The sequence below is a fragment of the Podarcis pityusensis genome, assembly GCF_964106645.2.
Source record: "Podarcis pityusensis genome assembly, chromosome: 1".
In the NCBI taxonomy this organism is placed as follows: Eukaryota; Metazoa; Chordata; class Lepidosauria; order Squamata; family Lacertidae; genus Podarcis; species Podarcis pityusensis.
Window position 1 is genome coordinate 59,614,379 of NC_138028.1, and position 11,951 is coordinate 59,626,329.

Consider the following 11,951-nt stretch of genomic DNA (forward strand, 5'->3'; position numbering starts at 1 on the left):
AGCCCCTTTGAAAAGATTTTTTTAAAAAAGAGTGTCCTGTTCTATGACATTGTCCAGTAAGGCACCATTTGTTCATTGAAAATGCATATGAGCTCTTTCAAGAGTCCTTCCTCTTTTCAGGAAACCTACGGGACAGTTTGTAATCTAAATAAGCGCTGAAACAGGACCATAAAATGAATCGCGTTAATATAATTACAACCACTAAAATCATCAAAGGGCCTGATCCCATATTTAAGCTACAATAATGAGGTAACGGGGTAGGGGGGGATACTAATCCTACTACTATCACTGCTCTGGGAGATCTAATTATATAATGTCGTATTCAGGGCTGTGTGGCGGATGGAGCCATTCCTGTAACATTCCAATCAAAGTGATCTCACTAGCATGTGAAGGAAGAGTCCAGCTGACAGATTTGGGACATGTACTATTTAGTCAAGAGGCCCCATGTACTATTCATAAAGAATTAACAACTCTTATATTGACAATGACATTATTGTCAGAAGATCTTTGGAAGGGGAAGAAGGGGGGGGGGACCTCCATAAACTCTCTCTCACACACCCTGTGAAGTTAGACACTCTCTCTCTCTCTCTCTCTCTCTCTCTCTCTCTCTCTCTCTCTCTTTCCAGCCTCTTTTTTCCCAATGCTGATGTAATCTCCAAACATCTCCAACAGCAGCTGCTTAGCGAAACCGGGCACCTTCTCCCTAGTCCTTTTCAGAAGCACACGCGGCACTTTCCAGTCCCCTCAAGACAATTGGGGCCTTTCTTTTGCCAATTAGCTATCACTTCAAGAGCCCCCGCGCTGTCCAACGGGCTCTTAAGAACAGTCTTTGCAGGAAACAACACTGGAGGGGCTTTTTCTTTTCCTTTCCTAGACAAATTAAAAAGGAACAAGAAGGGAGGGAGAAGAAGGGGGAAAGCAAATCAGAGCACAGAAACTTCCCAAAATGCATTGCTCATCAATTAGTCCAGGGCCGCATGCAAAAGCACCCATGAGAGTCAATCTCATAGCTAGGAAGAAGGCGGTCGGTGGTGGTGGTGGTGGGGAGGGAAATGCTCACTTTCTCTTTGGGAGACTGTTTCGGTCAGTATGTTAAGCAGATGTGACAGAAAAGACTGTTTGTTATAGCAAAGCTCAGAGTTACAAAAACTGTACAAGAAAAGGAGTTCTTGGAAGGCTGGTCTTTGCTTCTCTGTGTTAGGGGCATTGTTATTTGTAGCAAAGTGAAATAGGAAAACGAAGCTTTGTGGGGCTTGATTTTGCTAACTATTGGTGGAGATAAATAGGAGGGGGACTTTGCTAAAAGCCCTACTGTAGACCAGTGCAAATGAGACTCAGCTACTGTGCTTTCAAGAAAATAAAACAGGTTGGGTTCATGGGAAACTAGATATTGAGGCAGAGACAGATTGAACTGTAGTTATTGCCTCAGTTGGTCTGCCATGGTAGGATATGATACAGCTACTTGGCCCACTGAAGTTTCAATTCCTTGAAAGCAATAGAGCTGAGGGATACGACTTTGGTTTATTGTAGTACTTTACTCCAAACAAGGTGCCTTTTGGTCCCTGTCAGAACCAAAGGTCACTAGTTATTGTTAGCAGACTGACTGTCAGACTGTTTCCTAACTCTGATTTTATATATATATATATTCTTAGAAAAATTGCCCTTACATCAGGGATGGAGAACCTCCAGAAGTTGCAGGAGTGCAATTGCTGTCAGCTTTGATCATTGGCCACGGTGACTGGAGACTCTGCTCGCTGGGACTGATGGGAGTCCAATGGCTTACCTTGAGGGATACAGGTTTCTCATCCCTGCATTAAAACATATGGTTGGAGTAAATCTTTTCTTCACATATTGACCAAACTCACAACCAGATGAGGTCAAGTCAGCTGGGCCTGTTGTTTAAACTGTCATTTTGACAGGTTCAGCTATCATCAGCTAAAGACTGAGCATTTAAACTGTAGCCCCAAGCCATGAAACCTCCCAGGCCTGTGTAGAGCTTGTCTGAGGACCAGTACAGGAGTCTTGTTTTAATAAAGTTATAAACGCAAACAAAAAAGCAGAGGGTCTCTGATGGGACCCCCTGGCCAGCTTAGCCCTCCAAGGCCTGGGGCAAGTGTACCCAGCTGTCCGTCCCGTCCCCGCCCCCCGAACAGGCCTGGAGCTTCTCAAGAGGTAAGGAAGGTTCATCTCCACTGCCCTTTCACATGGGCTGTAAATCCTCTCAGTTTCATCAAGGTTTCCAGAGAAGTTGTATTCATTTTGGTGTTTCGTTTCATATGCAATATGTACTGGTTTCAAATAATGTTTTGGTCTTGGCAATTTTGGGTGGTTGTAACTGCTTTGAGTTTAAGAAGCATGGGATCAAATTATAAATAAATCATATTTATTTACATATGCAATTTTATTACTCAGATTTCTACAATAAAGTTTCAGAATGATGTAACATACAAGAAAAAAAGTCAATACATACTACAATTTTATGGAAGTACAATAATCCATAGCCACCAGTCCAGTACTAGTCACACTTTAGCAGTACTTAGAAAACTCATTTATAAAAGGTTCTAGTTCATCCTGTCCCAAAAAGAACTAGTTCAAGTTAAAGCTCGTACTTTTATAAAACAAACTAGTTTGGTTCAAGTTCATCCAAATGAACTTTTTAGTTCATGAAAGACTAATTCTTTGGAGGTGGGAAATCAGCATTCAGAATATGATAAGCTGAAGTATAGGGTCCAAAAGTAAATCAGGGGCTACACACAAGTAATAAGATATCTAAAAGACAGAATTGTCTTTCCCCATAATTCTATTTCTATCTTGGAAAAGGCTTACCTGTTTAATTTCTGCCTGCTACACAGCAGGCACAAGACAGCATTCACTTTGTTATTTTACCTGTACTTCACACTGCAAGCTCCACCTGTTGGAAGAGAATGAATCTCTTCAGCAGAGAAGATACTGGAAATGCCTCATATTCCTTCTTTCTTTGCTTAGCAACAGTGATTTTGGTGACTGAGTGACCATAGCAACAGCAATACCTCCATATCTGCCTCATAAGACACATAACGTTGCCTCCATGTTTTGTTTTCTAACTTTCAACTGACACTTTAAAAAAAATATATGAAAGCTTCCAGGCCTCCTACTGGAGGCAAGGGGTGGAAAAGGGGAATGAACATGAAGATTAACTAGAAACAATTCAAAGTTCTACCCCAAAATAACCTTAATTCACCTTTAACTCATCCAGCAATAATGGGAACTATTTTCAGGTATAGTTCAGAGATTTTTGAACTAGTTCAGTAAACTTCATTAAACCAAACAGGTTTATTCCAACCACTGCACTTTAGTCTATATCTATTTTTTTTTTTTAAAGCAATTTATTAAGTTTTACAATAAAAATAAACATGATAAACAATGTAACATTGATCTTAACATATTTTCACATTTTCTTTGGACTTCCTCACATCTCCCGCTCCCATTTTCATCGTTAAAACATTTTGTCAGCAATTTATCATCTTATTTAAATTCTTATATCCCTTCTATATTTCCTAATCTTATAATTCTCAGAAGAAGCTAAATTTCACAGTCTTACTTATTTTCTTAAAAACTTCTAAATTTAGTGGTGCTCAGTTATTTTGATCTAGCATCTTATTTAACATTCACTCAAATTGCAATACTTTTGTAAATAGTTCTTAAATTTCTTCCAGTCCTCCTCAATCCTCTCTTCTCCCAGGTCACGGATTCTGCCGGTCATTTCAGCCAGTTCCATGTAGTCTATCAGTTGTATCTGCCATTCTTCCAGTGTGGGTAGATCTTGAGTTTTCCAATGTTTTGCGAGGAGTATCCTTGCTGCTGTTGTTGCATACATAAAAAATGTCTGGTCCTTCTTTGCCACCCCTTGGCCGACAATACCCAAAAGGAAGGCCTCTGGTTTCTTAGTGAAGGTATATTTAAATACCTTTTTCAGTTCATTATAAATCATTTCCCAGAACGCCTTCACTTTAGGGCAAGTCCACCAGAGGTGGAAGAACGTTCCCTCGCACTCTTTGCATTTCCAACACTTATTATCAGACAGGTGGTAAATTTTAGCAAGTTTGACTGGGGTCATGTACCATCTATAAATCATTTTCATTACATTTTCTTTCAGGGCGTTACATGCAGTAAATTTCAATCCATTACTCCACAACCTCTCCCAGTCCTCAAACATGATATTATGCCCAATGTCCTGTGCCCACCTTATCATAGCCGATTTAACCGTTTCGTCTTGTGTATTCCATTTCAACAGCAAGTTATACATCCTTGAAAGTACCTTAATCTTTGGTTCTAACAATTCTGTTTCTAATTTCGATTTCTCCACCTGGAACCCTAGTTTCTTATCATTTTTAAAAACTTCTTTAATCTGAGCGTAATGTAACCAATCTCGCACTTTGTCTTTCATTTTCTCCAGACTCTGCAATTTCCAATTGTCTATATCTTTAGTCTATATCTAACCCAGAATGAGGGTACTTAAGCCAACAGTTATGCAAACTTAATTCTGGGTTTGATTTAAGCCTCTGTTTTGTGTGGCTAGTGGCCCAGTTGAGGGGAAGGGGATCCCTAGATGCAATAAACACAACAAACACATTCTGCTTAATGGGGATCAGATGAGAATTGTATTAGTTCTCTATTTCTGTGTCAGGATAAATTCTTCTTATAACATAACAGTGTTGACTTCATTATTCACAATTATCCTGGGGGGCGGATTATAACAGGCATTATTTTACAGTAATGGATCAAGTTACTTTTCTGGGGGGTATATTCTATGGCTTTTGCACCACAATCCCATGCACGTCTACACAGAAGAAAATATCATTAAGTACAATGGATTTCCTCCCAAGTGTATAGGGTTGCAACCTTAAGGTCCAGCATTGACTTTTGCCTCACACCTCCCTCTTCTGGAATTAAAGATCCTTCCTCTGCTTCACCATAAGAAAGAAATATTCCCAATATACTATGGTAATTTTAGCTCCATGTATGAGATGGGAAATGCACACACTGGGAGATTCATGGGATGGGAAGCCCCATGCTGTACATCTTTGTCCAGATCCAGTAAGGCAGATCCGCATGCACAGCTGATTTGAATGTGTATCTTCATCTGGATGGACTGTGAACATTATTATGCTTATCCTATCGAACTGGCTGAGTGCATCTTTTGATGCAAATGGGGCTGCATGTCGCCCCCATTCCAGACCACCAGTTGTTATGTATAACTAGATCTCCTTGACTACAATGGGACTGTGGTCAATGTATGTCGTATACACCTCTGTGAAAAATGGTGATATACTCATAACTAATACATTGTCATAGTATCTTGATTATATGCCTTTTTTAAAAAAAACAACCAGATTCAGTATTTGTGATCTTCATGTGAATTTAAAACCTCACAGTCAGGAGGAAGATACTTGAACAACTAATCAGAAAAATAATAATTACATTTTAGGTGACCTCCAATTTGCAAACAAAAATTACTGACATTCAATATCAACAGCAAACAAGGATTATGTTCGGTATCAACTGCAATGGGTTCTAGTCCATAAAATTGTGTGTGTATGTGTGTGTGCGTGTGTGTGTGTTACAAATTTATTTTACTTCTTTGTATTGAAATATTTACATTCTGCCATTCCGCCTCATTTAAATTATCTTCAAGGTGCTTACAGCTCATAAGAAAACAACAATTAAAACATCCTAACCATCACCACAAGCTAACCACTATAGGAAATAAATAACATATGAAGCTGGTGAAAATTATATCTTAACACAAAATTAAAAGGAAATAGGATACTTAACTTACTCTTATTAGTCACATATTCAGAGAAGGTGGAAAAGGCAGCAACACAAACCTAGCAAGGGCCTTTTGACTAATACAGAGGTCTTGAAGTTTTCTTTTAAAGATTTTTTTAAATTAAAAAAACCTAGAGATCGCCAATGCTTATCCCTTAGCATCACAGGTTTCCTACATTTATCAGACTGGAAAGGTAAAGGCATCTCTTTTCAATGTATTTACCTAAGGTCCCACAATTCCCTGTACAATGAAGTGAAAACAATACAGCCTTTTAGAGGAGTCCTGTTAAAAGCCAAATCAAGGAGTTTTATCTTTAAAGGGCAAAATCTGAAATGTTGACAAAGTAAACAACTGTTTCAAGACCTTGTGATTATATGCATGCTCCAAGTTCTTTCAATGTTACATTGTGCCGAGAAGGACACAAACCACATGCCTCTTACTTACTCTTCGGCAACGAAAAATGTCACAAAAGTACTAAGAGAACAGGCAAGCATTGATAGAAACGAAAGGAGAAACTATGCAAGAGTAGCTTCCCCCTCAATCCCAGATTAAAAAAAGAGTTCATTTTAATATCGTCCTTGCATTTTAATCAAATTTGCATCATATTGTGTGGGAGCGCTGGTCAAACCTGTGACATCAATTCTGAGCTGGTGTGGTGAAAAAGACTGTTCAATTGCTTCAGAAGTGCATCAGCCTTCATTCCATTTATTTCTGTGAGGGAAGGGAATGCTGTCAAGATGGCTGGGATTAAAGTCCCCCAGTGAGGGAGGCTGAGGACTGAGAGGTGGTCCCGGGATGTAGTGAAGCTAAGGGACAGGAAACCTAGAATTAAGGAGGTCGAAGGGAGATTACAGAGCAGGCAAAGGACTTAGAGGGACATGAAGGAATAGTAGCTTGCTTGAGAGAAAAGACAGCAGGGACTGGAAATAAAAAAATGGGACTAATCAGAGAAGGAATCACAGCATTCAGTTTCAAAGCATTTAAGGTTGAGGGAGCTATATGCTTTGATGGGAAAAGAGAGGCATACTAGGAAGGCTGGTCAAGATATAGAGTGACTAATTGCTACATCCAGACTATGCCAAGGGATTCTTCTCGTTGTGGGTTGGCCAGTATAACTGTCAAAAAGCGCGGGGGGGGGGCAAATATTATTTGAACTAATCAGCCAATTATCTCACAGTAGACGTCTAGCACTTACTTGACTATGGAACAAAACATTTTAATAGAATGCCCAGGTGCCATGTACTAGAATTCCAAAAACTAATGGAACCGGCTCTGAGTTTGAAGAGGTATTTTACTAGGCCTCAGACCCAGAGTTGGTTTTCAACATGACAGGCACCAGAAGGTAGTCCACCTGGCTGTTGGCCCACAAAGGTAGGAATGGCAACAGAGGAGAGGAGACCTCAGATGCAACTCTTTGCCCTCATACCTACAGGGTGAAAAGGGGAGCATTGTAAGGGGGTGGGGAGAAAGGGGGAACAATTTTGGGAAGGGAACAATTTGGGAGTCAAAATGGGAAAGGGTTGCATTCTTCAGTAGCTGCAGCTTCCAAAACCAATGTAAGGGGAGCCCCACATAGATCACATTGCAATGATCCACATTACAAGGTGACCAGGGCATGGGGCACTGTAGCAAAGTTATCTCTATCCAGCAACAGTCAGAGCTGGCACACCAGCCAAAGCCGATAAAAACCAATCCAGTGGCAATGATAGATGAAGGCATACTCCCAGCCTATATACCTGTTTCTTCAGAGAAGTGCAACCCCATCCAGTGTGGGAGATTATAGTCAAATCCAACAATGCATTTTCTTGCTTTTTAGTATGTTTTGGTGCTGATGACCACAGACCTGTATTGCTGTTGACAGAGACTCAGACCATAGAAATGTAATTGATATCATTTCCCCATGTCTCTTGAGCGGGAAGAATCAAAGAAGTATTTCCTGTTCCTTCTCTCTCTCTCTCTCTCTCTCTCTCTCTTTCTCTCTCTCTCTCTCTGACCAGAAATGGGGGCAGACATGAACTCTGCTTGGTCCATCTCAGGCTCATGCCCAAGACTGTTTCGACTGTAAAGTAGATTTCAATTGCTCCAAAATACAGCAGCCAAATTACTGGCTGGCGTTCCATTTAGATCACATCTAACTCCTGTTTTAAAACAGCTGCATTGGTTGACAGTTTGTTTCCAAGCCCAGTTCAAGGTATTTAAAGTCCTAAATACATGAAAGACAACCTATTGGGAGTTGAAATCAGTCATGTTGGTAGTTTCACCACCCTCAGAAGTTTGGGGTTGGGGTGGGAGAGGCTGTTCTCTGTGACAACCCCTAAGTTGTGAAACACCTCCCCTGTATAATTTCAGGACCTACCCTATTTATTGTAATTGCTTTTTTCTGTAATTGTAAGTTTTTAAAAACTGCTTTTAATGTTGTGGTTTAAATTGTTGTAACCTGCCCTGGGACCTTAGTGTGAAAGTTGGGGGTAATAATAATAATAATAATAATAACAATAATAATATCCTTTAGGGAATTAATGCACCACCCATTTCGGATCTTTTATTTAGTATTAATGGTCTATCTAGATTATGTTTACGATCTCTTTGAACATGGAAAGGAGGGCAGAGAGGAAGGAAAGAAAGTCCATTTCAGCAAGCTCCACTGAAAACTGATATGTAACTTTGTTCTGGCTGATCAAGCTGTTAACCAGGAATGCTGTCAGGAAGCAGGAAGCATGTTCTGTTGCGTTTTTTGGAAAAACAGTATACCTGAATGATTTTTCCTCATTCCCGTTGAGAACATACAAAATCAGTCAAGGAGGTGAAAAGTAACTGTATCGCCTTACAGACAAAAGCAACTTTCTGATTGCAGCTATTTCAGATACTTGGCAGTCTAAGGAAAGAAAGAAAGAAAGAAAGAAAGAAAGAAAGAAAGAAAGAAAGAAAGAAAGAAAGAACTCAGACTGCATTCACAGGTTTACATGGTGACAAACACACTTTTGTAAAAATTAAGAAGGCAAGGTTTGTACTAGCCATAGCCTATGAATAAGACTACCTTAAACTGATTAGAAGTCTGAAGAGAAGCGTTTACAGCGGGATGATGTATTTGGATTGTAAAGAGGCCAAAATAAGCATTTTGAAAATAATCTCTGACTATGGGACATTTTATTTTTCATAAGAAGGAAAGAGCTGTTGCTGCAAGAGGAAGAAAAGAATTACTCTTTTATTTAAGCATTTTCTTTTCTTTTTTTAAAAAAGACAATTTTGTAAAGGAAGGAAGTGATCATCAGGCCACAATCTTAACAAAAAATGCCCGCATGCTGAAACACTATACAAAACAAGGATTCTACAGAGAAAATGAGGAGATGACCTAATGATTCAGAGAGACAGAGAAAACACTGATCAAAGATATAACCAGCTCTCTGCAGTTCCTCCTCACTCTGTTTTAAGTGAGAGAAGTGAAGCAAGATTCAAGAGAAGGTATTATGGAGGGAGGAAAGGATGTGATCACACAGATCCAGTTACAAATACCCCACTCCTCCCTTAATTCAGTCTTTAGTATTGACAAGTTTGATATTATTGTGACAAGCCAATAAATAAATAAATGAAAGAAGACAATGGTGAAATTCTAAATGTGTGTGTGTGTGTGTGTGTGTGTGTGTGTGTGCGCGCACACACACACACACACACGCACAATACCTGAAGGATATCCATTCTAGAGAAGCACAAAAATTCATCCACTTAACATTCCTCTCTCTAGGGTTAAATATATTATGCACATTGCATGAATTTCACACTGCAAAAGAACAAGAGTCTCCTTATATTGCTTTCTATTACATGTCTAATTTTGAAACCAAACAGCCACATTCAACATTTTCTTTCACTTAATTAACAGAGCATTGCCCATAGCCGATTAGGTATTTAGGTCCAACTCTTCTGAAGATTCATTAGGGAAGACTCGCCTGTGGGGAGAATGAAATCATTTCCTTCCCCTTCCTCTGTTATCTCCCTTGTGCATATGTCTAGATTGTAAGCCCCTTGGGGCAGGGAGCAGTCTTTCACTCATGGAAAAGTGCCAGGTCATGTACATGGGGCTATATAAGTAATAAATAATGACAATATGAAGGAAGTGAGGCTTGGCTACAACAGCAGTCAGGACTGTCAATGACCAAACCTCTGGATGGCCCAGGAAGTATCCAGCCTGACGTTTTAAGAAGCTGGTAACAGTGCTGGCCAAAAATAGCAAAGTTACTGCAGCATATTTACACAGCTAAGGTAAAGGTAAGCCTTTTTACCACTTACCTTAGAGTAAGAGCCACTGAAATCAATGGGACTTGTTTCTAAGTCAATAGGGTTGTGTTGTAATATGTCTCCTCTGAAGCAAATTCCATTGTGTTAAACAGGACTTAATCACAGGTAGGCGTGAACAGAATTGCAGCCTAATGGCAAAAACAGGATAGAGCTTTGAGGACTGTAGATGTATCCTGATGGCCCAGCAGCCCACAACCATGGTGTCTTAGGTAAGTTGTAGCATCACAACTCACTGCTTTCCAGAAACACCTAGTTCTACTCTGAGGGCACTTGCAGCACAATCCTAACCATGTCATAAGTAGATCCTATTGAATCCCATAGGGCTTATTCATAGAATCATAGAATTGTAGAAGGGACACCAAGGGTCATCTAGTCCAACCCCCTGCAATGCAGGAATCTCAGCTACAGCAAGCATGACAGATGACCAAATTCCAGGTAACTGGGGTTGGGATTGCCACCTAATTCTCACTGAGTTCAGTACAGAATGCTCACAACAAATTTTGGTTGAACTAGAAAGAGGGGGGCAGTAATACAGTAATTAAAACTGCTTACAGCCTTAAGCAGGATGCGGGTGGCGCTGTGGGTTAAACCACAGAGCCTAGGGCTTGCCGATCAGAAGGACGGCGGTTCGAATCCCCGCGACAGGGTGAGCTCCCGTTGCTCGGTCCCTGCTCCTGCCAACCTAGCAGTTCGAAAGCACGTCAAAGTGCAAGTAGATAATAGGTACCACTCTGGCGGGAAGGTAAACGGCGTTTCTGTGCGCTGCTCTGGTTCGCCAGAAGCAGCTTAGTCATGCTGGCCACATGACCCGGAAGCTGTACGCCGGCTCCCTTGGCCAATAAAGCAAGATGAGCGCTGCAACCCCAGAGTCGTCCAGGACTGGACCTAATGGTCAGGGGTACCTTTACCTTTACAGCCTTAAGCATGCATAATGTTGTGATACCACACGTCTAAACAGTCAGACAAATGCTCATGAAAGTGACAAACACTAAGAAGAAAGCACTCTTCATGTCTGAAGCACTATAACACAGTGTGATTCTTGAGAGTCTCCCTCTACCCTGAAAGAAAGAGCAAACAGAGTGGCTGAACCTCCAGCATCCTAGAAAGAACATAAAGCCACAAATGTAATCAGCACTATATTGAGAAATTAGGTCCTCTGCATGTTTTGAGTTTTGCTCTGCATCAGGGATAGAAGCAATAAAATAGGCAAGGCTTATTGCAGAATTTTCAATGAATTTTTTAAACAGACTTTAGAAATGGGTACTGTATAATTTACCTCATTTCTGTTACTAAATGTGGAGCTTTCTTTGCAATCGGTCATTTTACAGATTTTACCCAGAATGTATTCCATGGGTTGGGTTTAGTCTAAGTTAGTCACGAGTTAGTCCCATGTGGATCACTGGATCCAGTTAGTAAAGTCGAACTGCAGTCCCATTGCTTTTAATGGAACCCCAATGTGCCTAGTCTGGACCCAACCCCAATGAATGCAATTTGGATTGTTTATGTTTTGTAAATCTATGATTAGAACCAGAGAAGCAATGTGATATAGTGGTTAGAGTGTTGGACTAGGAGCTGGGAGACCAGGGTTCAAATCCCTACTTGGCCATGAAGTTCACCCTGGGCCAGTCATGGCCTTTCAGCCCAACCTACCTGATGAGGTTGTTGTGGGGATTAAATAAGGAGGTGGAGAACCACGTACATCTCCTTTTATTCTTCCTGAAGAGCCTGCTGGATCAGGCCAATGGCCCATTTAGTCCAGCATTCTGTTATCCCAGTGGCCAAACGGGTGCCTATGGGAAACCAGGGAGCAGAATTCAAGCACAATAGCACTCTCCTCTCCTGTCGTTTC

The 11,951-nt window shown here is 40.6% G+C and overlaps 1 long non-coding RNA gene across 1 annotated transcript; it reads right to left on the minus strand.

The window, feature by feature from the left end:
• Positions 1–229: 229 nt before the first annotated feature.
• On the minus strand, positions 230–6,075 carry LOC308464921. The gene is made up of 4 exons (XR_013980186.1): positions 5,819–6,075; positions 2,827–2,911; positions 1,668–1,808; positions 230–870 (listed from the first exon to the last, which is right to left on the minus strand). It is a non-coding gene; the product is annotated as an uncharacterized lncRNA (long non-coding RNA).
• Between the last annotated feature and the right edge of the window lie 5,876 nt (positions 6,076–11,951).